Source organism: Bombus terrestris, chromosome 17, assembly GCF_910591885.1.
Source record: "Bombus terrestris chromosome 17, iyBomTerr1.2, whole genome shotgun sequence".
NCBI lineage: Eukaryota > Metazoa > Arthropoda > Insecta > Hymenoptera > Apidae > Bombus > Bombus terrestris.
This window is the reverse complement of record NC_063285.1, coordinates 9,314,960-9,326,992: the sequence shown is the minus strand read 5'-3', so window position 1 is coordinate 9,326,992 and position 12,033 is coordinate 9,314,960.

Below are 12,033 nucleotides of genomic sequence, written 5' to 3'. Positions count from 1 at the left end.
CAAATTTGACGTATAAAAGACAAGGACAACGATAACGCAAAAATAGCGACTCGCGTCGTTCCCCGTTTTTCCAGTTGAAATATTCACCAAAGCGGATTTCAACTTCATTTATACACATTTCTCATTATAACTTAATACTTTTTTTTTATGGAAAATGCTCAATCAGATCGATCAACGTCGTAAGAAATATACAGTGGCACTTGGAATACTTGAGGTTACCTCGATATTTCGATTAATCATACAAGAGATTAGAAAATAAAGCTGCGTTCTTCGACAGAACCAATATGGTTTCAGATGGTACTTCTTATTCGCTCACCCGGTATATAAAATGCAAAAATGTCTGATTCATTCAACGCCCAGACCAAACCGTTGCACCTAGAAACCTGAAATTTGGACAGCATAGCTGTTTCATGACGTAGATACCGGATAAAAGAGGATTTTTAGAAATGCGAACTCCAAAGGGGTAAAAACAGGGTGAAATTTTATGTCTACCTGATAGTCGTATCTCTGTTTCGTCAGAAGTTGGAAGCTTGAAATTTGCCATATGAACTTCTTATAAAAAATAAAGAAACACGTGTCCCAAGGTTTTCCTGAAATTCAACCCTTACCGGGGGTGAAAAATAGCCAAGCTTTTTTCTCAAAGGGTAAGCTTATCTGCATATCGACTAAAGTTAGAGGCTTGAAATTTGGCATATGAACTGCTCATTAAAAATAGGTAAACACGTGTTCCAGGGTTTTTTGAAATTCAACCCTTAGGAGGGTGTTTTTTTCTCAAAGGACAAGCGTATCGTTATATCCGCTAAAACTGGAGATTTCAGATCAGGCAAACAAACTCTTCGTTAAAAATAAATAAACACGTGTTTCAGCGCTTTTGTTTCAATGCAACACCTGAAGGCTGTTCAAACGCAGATTAATAGACATAAATTGTTATAATAAAACAAATAATGAAACGGGCAAAGCCACGGGCGAACGATTAATTTGATTACACAGGACAAAATAGGCTCGTTTTTCTTGAATGTCTAATTTATGGTCGAAAGGAACCAATTCAGTATGAAATTGAAATGGGAATAAATGGTATGCGAATTTAGGAAATTTGTTCAAATACTAATAGTAAATTTTCTGACAATTAACATTTCCCAATTATTCAGAAGGGTAGGACAGATATATATTTTTAATTGCAAATAAATTTCTAATAATCGTTTGATTTAATTTGTGATGAAGTAGAATTAGTTTCTATTTTTAATATCGAATATTATAGAAGATTATTTGCAATAATTTTTCTGACAATTAACATTTCTCAATTATTCAGAAAGGTAGGACAAATATATATTTTTAATTGCAAATAAATTTCTAATAATCGTTTGATTTAATTTGTGATGAAGTAGAATTAGTTTCTATTTTTAATATCGAATATTATAGAAGATTATTTGCAATAATTTTTCTGACAATTAACATTTCTCAATTATTCAGAAAGGTAGGACAAATATATATTTTTAATTGCAAATAAATTTCTAATAATCGTTTGATTTAATTGGCGATGAAGCAGAATTAGTTTCTGTTTTTAACATCGAATATTATAGAAGATTATTTGCAATAATTTTTCTGACAATTAACATTTCTCAATTATTCAGAAAGGTAGGACAAATATATATTTTTAATTGCAAATAAATTTCTAATAATCGTTTGATTTAATTGACGATGAAGTAGAATTAGTTTCTGTTTTTAACATCGAATATTATAGAAGATTATTTGCAATAATTTTTCAATCACAATACACGAATATTAAAGATAGTACGCATGTAAGAAGCAGAAAAATTGTATACTATTTAATATTGTAAATTATAGAATTATGTATATGTTTGGAAAATAACGTGGACGTAAGTTAGCTCTGAATTAGAATACAATGTAACAAGGTAGCGATAAATTAGCATAAATGATGTATTATACACTACAGGTAGATAATAATCAGCGAAACAGGAAGACTCGTAATCCCATAGAAGATCCAGTGTTTTACTTATAATTAAACCGGTTAAATTAATTTAAATTAGCACTTTAAATTAGGTACTTTTAATGAAACACACCGCCGCTATTATCAAAGAACCGAATCTTAAAGTAAGCTGTTACTTACAAAAATCGAGAAAACCGTGGCTCGCCTTTTTCTGCCTCCAGTTCTCAACTAAATTTCCAGCAAAATCTATGCAACCAAATACCTTGGAAACTTCAACCTAAATTGCTAACTTCTCTGCAACAAACGTTTCCCAGGGAAGCTTCTTTTTCCAACTGCATTTTTCCTACCTGCATCTCGTAACAACGAGCCCCTAATTATCCAAAGAATGCGCCGTGCAACGTTCTTAATCCAACCGAGACTATCAGGACACAGGATCTATCAAGCGGTTGCATAATCAATACATCGCTGCGTTCGAATTAGAATTTTCGCTTGATCCGGCCGATCATCTTCTCTCGCCTCTGCTTTCGAGGAAAATAAAGCAAGATAAAAGGACATTGGATATAGTGTTTCGGGATGGAAAGACGGTTGAAGATAAGCGAGCCCTTAATTAACACTAAAATTACCACACCAGTCAAATCGACTGGTTTGACAATTTTATTTTAAAATTCCTACTTCACGTTATATTTTTTTCCGCAATGATGTAATGACTTTCGCAACGATAACCAAAAGAATAATATAATGAATTTTATTTTGTTTCTTATGTATTCAAACTGAAAATAATTTTGTATCAAGGCTACTTATACCAACAGCAGTGAAAATGACTGGTACTTGTCAAAGTGTACAGGAGTCCTGCAATCTGTTCATCGGACCCCAATTAACCAGTTTCCTCGTTTTCTACAACTTGCCGCGCGTTTTTCAAATTTTTACCGCGTATCGTTCGATATGACGATATCAGTTATCAGGAAAATTCCGGATCGATCGCTGGATCGCTAGATGCTGACACTAGAAATACCACAGCAGTCAAAACGACTGGTTCTACAATTTTATAAATGTGCCAATCCTCGTTTAGGGATGATGGTCCCAGCTGGATTAATAATAGCAAAAATGTACCACATAACATGGAATTGCTTCTGTAAGAAAGTAATAAATCAATAAATATACAAATATTCCATTATTACGTATTTTTTAAAGACCAGTGATTTTCACTGGTTTTGGTAGAAATAGCTTCGTGCTAACTATCGGTAGTTCTAGTGTTAATTATGTGTAGGTTATCGATTGGCAAAGGTGGAAGGAATGTGTTAGAATAACAGAGACGATACAGGAAGCGTGTTCAAAGTGAGAAAGAAGTTCTACGATTGGAAAAATAATGTTAGTGAGAACAGTAGATTGTCAGTTAGTCTGTGGAAGAGGGTATTCGTGGCGTTTAATTACACTTCGATTTCCTGAAGTTTCATAAAATTGTAGCTTGTAGAGGGAGAAAGAAAGATTAAGAAAAATAATGTTAAACAAGCTCTTGGAATTTTACGCTTTGATTTCTTCAAATTTCATAAAATTGTAGTCTGTAGAGGGAGGTAAAAAGAGTAAGAAAAATAACGTTAAACAAGCTGTTGGGATTTCTTTGTGTAATGCGAATTCGACAGAAAATAGTGTGAATCGATCAAAAGGAAAATACAAAAATCGAGTAATTATTTAATTGTTATTAACAATGTTACTTATGAACGTAATTAAAGAAATAGAATCTAAATAGAAATTTGTTTCGTCCAGCAAAGTATCATAGTAAATGCTGTACATCAATTACCGCCTATATCTTTGCATATTGCGCGTACTATGCAGGTTTTTGGAGTCTGAAATTTTCGACAAATGCGTAAACATCCGCAGTCTAAGCATAAGCGTAGGTTCACGTCTTTTGAAATATGTGGACCGCAGCTTTTTTAACGCGAATTTAGACCTTTCTATACATCGTTAAAAAAGTAGAACCTAAATAAACGTTCCTTTCAGCCTCTAATTATTATAAATATTTTCTCAGGATATTTCGTATGTTCCTCTTGCGCGTTGCACGCATTCCATAATCAACATTTTTCCAGAATTCCAAATTCCGAAATTCTGGTACAATCAGTCGGTTGATGATCCTACAAAAAAAAAAGAAAGAAAAAAAAATGCAAAAATAAGCCACAAAGGAAAAGTCAGATTTTTTCGTTGAAAGCTTCGTTCTCGAGAAGAACTAGGTCATTTACCACAAAATAATTTAGGTCAACGAGCAGACCTGTGGATGATATTTCCCACACTTGTTACATTAACAAAACGATTATCAAAAAGCACTAATGTACACATTTGACGATACAGACAGAAGTTTCGGCCACGGTGACCTTTTTTCATTTTTTTAAATTCATTTTTCATTTGAAACTCATTTTTCTGGAAAACGGAGCCTCGAACGAAAAAATCCTATTCTTCATTTTCCATCTATTTTTCCACGCAGAATTACCATTCGATCGCTTGTAGAAGAAACTCGATGGTTTTGCACACTCTCTGTGTAATCATTTTTATTTCCTCTTACGCGTGTTTCGTTACAAATAACCATAGGAGACATATAAATATTGAAAATCTTATCAAAAATCTCCGATTTCCAGTCTGGAATTTTTATAAAAATTTGGAAGAACTCTGAGATAGATGTCAACAGGAATATTTCATTATAACATTCGTTTAAATTAATTAATTTTATTGAAAATTAAAACTTAAATAAATAACGTGATAAAAGCTTAATTACAAGTAAATTTACTTAGAATCGTTTTGGTTCGCATTGTAGATGCAGCGTCGAGTTGTCAATAATGTTTTATTATATTATATTATTATATTATACGTTTTATTGGAGTTTAGATCGTCAATCTAACTATGACAAATATTCATAGGAAGCCCGTCTTAATGCTCAAAAATGGGCATATTACGTAACTTTAATGCAAACCGAGAAGCAATTTCATATGAAAAAGGCGTCACGCGTTTCTTACATCAGCGCGTGTTATTTGCGATGGAAGATAATGCGTATGTTCGGCATTGATTCTGAAACCGGCTGAAAGGTTGTGGGTGTACGTAGAGCGAATTAGAATTGGAAGCTACTCGATGACTCGCACGCTTAGTCACCTGATGAATATTATGGCTGAATGTTCAGGTGACAGCGACACAAGAAACGACCGGCAGGTTGTCATAAGCCTTTTCCTCCTTCCGTCAAACTTCTCTCTTCTCTATTGCCATTCTATATCCACTTGCAAATTAGCGATAGCTATATAATGACAGGTATCATTTACTCGTCATTACATACGCATATTGCAGGTACAGTCAGTTACAAAGGTATTCGCACACCCTTTGACCAGTGTTAGCTGTTTGCGATCTTTTTGAAGACTTTGGAAAGTGTGGGAAAAAGAAAGCGATGACGAATATACTCGTCGAGCACAGAGTATGTGTGACTGTTATAATGTAGAATTTAGTTTTAATGACACGTTTTATTTTTCATTTTATTACTGCAATTTACTGCGATTATTAAACTGCAATTTAAACAGCAAATAATAACTATTTTTTAAGCGTGACGAGTATACTCGTCGAGCACAGAGTATGTGTGACTGTTATAATGTAGAATTAAGGTTTTATTTTTCATTTTATTATTGCAATTGTTAAACTGCAATTTAAACAGCAAATAACTATTTTTTAAGCGTGACGAGTATACTCGTCGAGCACAGAATATGTGTGACTGTTGTAACGTGGAATTAAGTTTTAATGAAACGACTGTTTTATTTCTCCTTTTCTACGTATGGCTCGTATAACACAGAATATTGCCATTTTTTCATGACGAGTATACTCGTCAGAAACAGTTGAACAATAGATCAACTTGTCTAAAGCGGGCCAAACGACTGGAGCTTCTTTGAAAAGTTAGAAGCATTAAAAAATGGAATTAGAATTTTGAGAAAATTGAAATTAGATACAATTAGGTAGAAAATGGTAAAAATCGCGGTTTTTCGCGACTTTCACATAACCGTAATAAATTTAAAGGTTCCTTTTTACAGATCTTTCGCAAGATTTCGAGGAAATTTTCGGCGTGTACCCAACTTACACAAATCTACGAAACGTGCTTTCGAAAATTTCGCTACAAACTCGGATAAAAAAGTTATACATAGTGACTTTTACTATTTTTATCGCCACTTGTACCAATTTCAATTTTCTCAAAATTTCTTTCGCGCATCATCCAAATGATCTAACGTTAGTTCCGCGAGAATGCTCGAGTCGTTTGGTCCACTTTTAAAAAAGTTATTCCGTTATAAAGGGTGTACGAATATTTTTGCGACTGACTGTATACATATTATAATTTTTAGTTAGAATATAGTTGCAGCAAAGTTTTCAAGCACAAGTAGAAGAATTTAATGATTTGATAAAATTCATTAACCGATGATCGTAACATTAATACAAAATCTCTTTATCGTAATACAGTGCAGCTACATTACGATGTTTGATTAATTAATTAAAGATTAAATTCTGAATATATCAGCACTTCAACGAGCAATTAACATGCTTTCTGGAATTTCGCATAACGATTAACATGCAACAATATTATTCAATGGCAGTGCAGTTATTTAAACGTAACGATTAATGATAATAATATACAAGGAATGTTAAACAATTAAATGCGTGAATTGGTATTCGGTAACCAAGTTCAAAAACCACATTTCCTTCCTCGTGTTCTCGCCAGTGCGGGTCTCTTTCTTCCTCTCAACCAGCTAAGCGCGTTTGACGAGTATATACGTCGAAGAGAAACTTTGTTCAGGACTGTATATATTATACAAATAACAAAGTACAATAATTAAGAACAAAATGTTTACCTTTATACTATAATTAGCAATTTACAATAAATTGTATAACATATATTGTACAGTACAATGCACTTGTACAATGTGTATTATACAAAGTGATATGTATAATAAATATTATATTATATATTATTACTTTGTATAGTATATATTATACAAGTAACAAAGTAAAATAACTAGGAACAAAATGTTTAGCATTAAACTATAATTGACAATTTACAATAAATTATATGACATGTATTGTACAGTACAATGTACTTGCACAATATATATAATACATATCATATTATATATTATTACTTTGTATAGTATCTATTATACAAATAACAAAGTACAATAACTAAGAACAAAATGTTTAGCATTATACCATAATTAGCAATTTACAATAAATTGTATAACATGTATTGTACAGTACAATGTACTTGCACAATATATATTATACAAAGTGATATATATATAATACATAGTATATTATATATTATTACTTTGTATAGTATACATTATACAAGTAACAATGTATAGTAACTAAGAACAAAATGTTTAGCATTATACCAAAATTAACAATTTACAATAAATTGTATAACATGTATTGTACAGTACAATGTACTTGCACAATGTATATTATACAAAGTGACATATATAATACATATTATACTATATATTATTACTTTGTATAGTATATATTATACAAGTAACAAAGTAAACTAACTAGGAACAAACTGTTTAGCATTATACAATATTTGGAAATTTACAATAAATTGTATAACATGTATTGTACAGCACAATATACATGTACAATATGTATTATACAAATGTTGGCAACTAAGTGACTGCGGATTTAGTCAATACCACCTAATGACAAAATCCGCAATCACTTAGTTGCCAGGCTATCATAGAAACACAATTTCCATAGAAAAAGCAACAAAGGAGACACGGTTGTCCATTTAGAAGATTTGAAATGCAGCTCTCGTTGCATAATTAAGAAAGACTGGGCGAAGCTTTGAATCATTAATGCCTGTAACTGCTTCAACACCGAACAATGCGTACACGAATTAAAGCGGAATCGCCTACCGGTTCTAAACGGACGTGTGCCTTTCTAACTGTTGGCGGCGCACAATGGGCCAAGGGGAGGACCAAGCGAATAAAAATCTGCGCCATGAATCACAGCTCACAATAACAGAAAATTTTGACTGGTCCTAATTTAGTCGCCAGATAGCCTGCTGCTGTAGCTTTAAATCTTCCGCCACTCACACAATAAATGATCTCCGTTTTCAAATTAACTATTGTCCGGCGTTAGGTAAGAGGGTCAACTAGTCTCTCGGCTTTGCTTTATTTTCGCAACGAGTATCCTTCTCGCGTGCTGTTAACGATACAATGAGATAGCAGTGGTGGAAAAATAACTCGACCTAAGGCAATAGCCAAGCACACTACCTTCATGAGGTTACGATAAGTTCTAGGTCCATGGCTCGTGGCAACTAAGTGATTGCGGATTTTGTCAATACTATCTAATGACAAAATCCGCAATCACTTAGTTGCCAACCCAATACAATGCGCTTTATCTGGCGAGAACGACGTCCGATATCGTTCGTGTGAAAGCCGATGATGAAAATTGCCATGTATACGTTCTTTGCCATTCTTCGTGTACCGTTAATTTGCATGTGGCTGGAATTATCGTTCGTTGACAGATTGTCTCTGTTTCGAAGAATGTCAGTTCGTAATATGCACGCGCTACTGTTTATCGATATTGTGAGATACATTGTGCAAGTATTATAGAGAAGTATATTAAGTATATTAAGTTAACGTGACTGTGGCGCGACAAATTGGCGCGATGCTGCGACATCGATGAGATGAAAAGCTGAATAATTCATTTCGCTGTTGTTTGTCGCCCGCGTGCATTCGCGCTAATTCTGTCTCGCGGCTGTCGCGCTCCATTCGCGGTGCTTCGGTCTCATTGTTTTCAGTTTCTCGCGACGGGAAAACGAACGATCGGAAGATGTAATTTTGATATTGGAAACTATGATATTTTGAACTATGATCGGTAAAAATGAGAACTTGCCAAAACTATATTCCATTGTTCACTCACTTAGTTGCGCATCTTTTCTCGTTGTATTGTTAATGAATTTTTTTGACAAACGTAACAACAGGCAAATAAACATTTTGGACAACCTTTTCCTATAAATATAAACCGAGCACAACGTGGAATTTTTACGGGCATTCGAGACAAAGAGCAACGTAACGAGCATTTCTCCTGAAACTCGATATCAGAGGATCGGGCGCGTGCAAAAGTCTGTTTATCACATGCTTGTTAGTATTTTTCCTCGGTGAAAATATCTCGAATATCTATTTCTTTGTCTGACCACACACGGCGACGCTTAAGTAGCGCCGATGCCGAGAATAATCTTCCCATCTGTTGGTGAATGCTACGTAAAAATCATTTATCCTGCCTCTCGTTCCGACAGATATTAATGTTGACATTGAATAAAAGAACAGTGTTTTGTTGTAACTTAACAAACTCTTTTGGAGCAAACGTGCAAAGCGTCGACTACGAGTGGATTTCGTCAGAAGAATAAACAACACCCTGTGTAGTAGCAGTTTGTAGCAGAAGTAAAATAATGTTTTTGATACGGAACAATTAAAATTACGGAATGGTCTGAATCCTTTTTTGTAAATTGCTCTTTGGAGAAGGGAAGGAACTTCTGAATTGGAAATTTTTGTTCGACATTTCTGTATTTGCAGCACCTAAACGTCCCTTCTTTAACTTCGCTAGCAATTTAAGCCGGGAGATCTACTAATTAATTAATTTAACTAACTTAAATAATAACTGTTGGGTTGGCAACTAAGTGATTTTGGGATTTTGTCATTATCACCTAATGACAAAATCCCAAAAAACCAATGGTTGAGATAAACGTCAGTTGCGAAGACTGTTTGGTCGCATTAAAATAAAATGGTCCTGTGGTGAAACAAACTTCCTAATTTCCAGAATCGTTTGCAAAATTTGGAAGACGATAAAAATACTCAAAATTAATACTAAATACTAAATACTAAATACTAAATACTAAATACTAAATACTAAATACTAAATACTAAATACTAAATACTAAATACTAAATACTAAATACTAAATAAAAATCTCAAAATTACACTAGTGAAATTTATTATAGTATGCTACCTATTGTCTGTCGATATTATTAATCAATAAATTATTGTACAAATGCCAAGTTATTTCTCAATAATGGTCGTTAGGGTGTAGAAACAGTGTATTGGGTTGTGGTACTTCAAAATTGGGAAAATCAGAGAAGAGGCAGCTTCTCCGCAGTTCCTCCATTGCTTTATTGCTTGCTGTGCGACGTTGCTGGTTTAAAAAAACCCGTGTTCGATCCAACGTTTCGACAAAAAGCCACTTGTTCCATGCTAATAATAAAGAGAATTCTAAGTGCAAAATAATAAAGACAATTGCCGTGAACGTTTCACGGTAAATGTCATAATCAGCGCGCATCCTCTCGACGAGGATGACTCAATAACTGGAAGCAAGGTCGTGTTACTTTCCTCGGCTCGAAACGGATCGAAGTTTCAGCATACTTAGGCGAGTAATCGGTTTACAGTTACTTGAAGCGAGTAAAACGACTACGTCGACCGATGCTGTCTATAAATCACTTCGTTCGTACAACGTTTTCGTTTCTCCAATGATCATGAACGATCAGGAGAACGTTTCTAACGTGTTCGTTTATCGATGGCACTTGGCGATACGCGTTTCGCACGTTCCTTTTCGCCTCTTTAGCCGGATGCGACTTAAAGAAGTGCTCATGGCCATTTATAGATTTCGAAGGAGGCGCCGTCGTCTTGTGTACGCTCGTTACGCGCACGATCCATCGCGGATTCGCAATCGATCATTTCGACGTTCAACCTGCCCGTCTCTTCCACTCGAGTTCCTAGACGAAGCCTTATAGGGATGCAAGTGGCAGGCTGTGTCTGTTGGCAGTCGCTGTGGGACCTAAAGTCGCTCTAGAGACTGCAATTTCGATCGTGTCCTACTCGCCATAAATTACCTTCGCGCCGCGATTATTAATTTAAAAGGGTAGCTTCCTAGTTGCTCGTCGAAATGGACATCTTGCTATCCGTTTCCACGCCTACGTTTATAATTAATGGACCGCTCGTTGCGCCTATTATACAGCGCCGTGTTGCACGTCCGCTTAGACGTTTTTGGATTAACTATTATTAGACTATGGATCTGTGCACAGACTTAATATTCTTAAGAAGAGATATCTCGTTTCGTTTGTTGAAACGTTACGTTGCATAATGATACACAGGGTGACTGTACTTTTTCCTGTGGATCTATGCCAGCGTATGCTACGTGTCGAGATGAGAGAAAAATGTCGTGTGAGTGAAGGTTTTGTTGAAACGGTGGTTAGGTTACCTGTTTCTGACGAGTATACTCGTTACGAAGAAATATTTTGCGTTACGATGAGACCTGCAGTAGTCAAATTTCACAATAAAACAGTCCTTTTGTCATAACTTAATTTTATATCAAAACTTTGTGTTTGACGAGTATACTCGTCACGAAGAAGTGGCAATATTTTGCGTTACAAAGAGACCTGGTAGCAATCAAATTTCACAATAAAACAATCCTTTCGCCACAACTTGATTTTATTCATAATAGCCACGCATACTCTGTGTTTGACGAGTATACTCGTCACGAAGAAATAGCAATATTTTGCGTTACGACAAGACCTGGTAGTAATCAAATTTCACAATAAAACAGTCCTTTCGTCACAATTTGATTTTGTTCACAATAGACATGCATACTGTCTGTTTGACGAATATACTCGTCACGAAGAAATGGCAATATTTTGCTTTATAACAAGGCCTGGTAGCAATCAAATTTCACAATAAAACAATCCTTTCATCACAACTTAATTTTATATCAAAACTCTGTGTTTGACGAGTATACTCGTCACGAAGAAGTGGCAATATTTTGCGTTACGACGAGACCTGGTAGCAATCAAATTTCACAATAGAACAATCCTTTCATCACAACTTAATTTTATATCAAAACTCTGTGTTTGACGAGTATACTCGTCACGAAGAAGTGGCAATATTTTGCGTTACGACGAGACCTGGTAGCAATCAAATTTCACAATAGAACAATCCTTTCGTCACAACTTAATTTTATATCAAAACTCTGTGTTTGACGAGTATACTCGTCATCGCTTGCTTTCTGGTACACGTTTTAGGTAC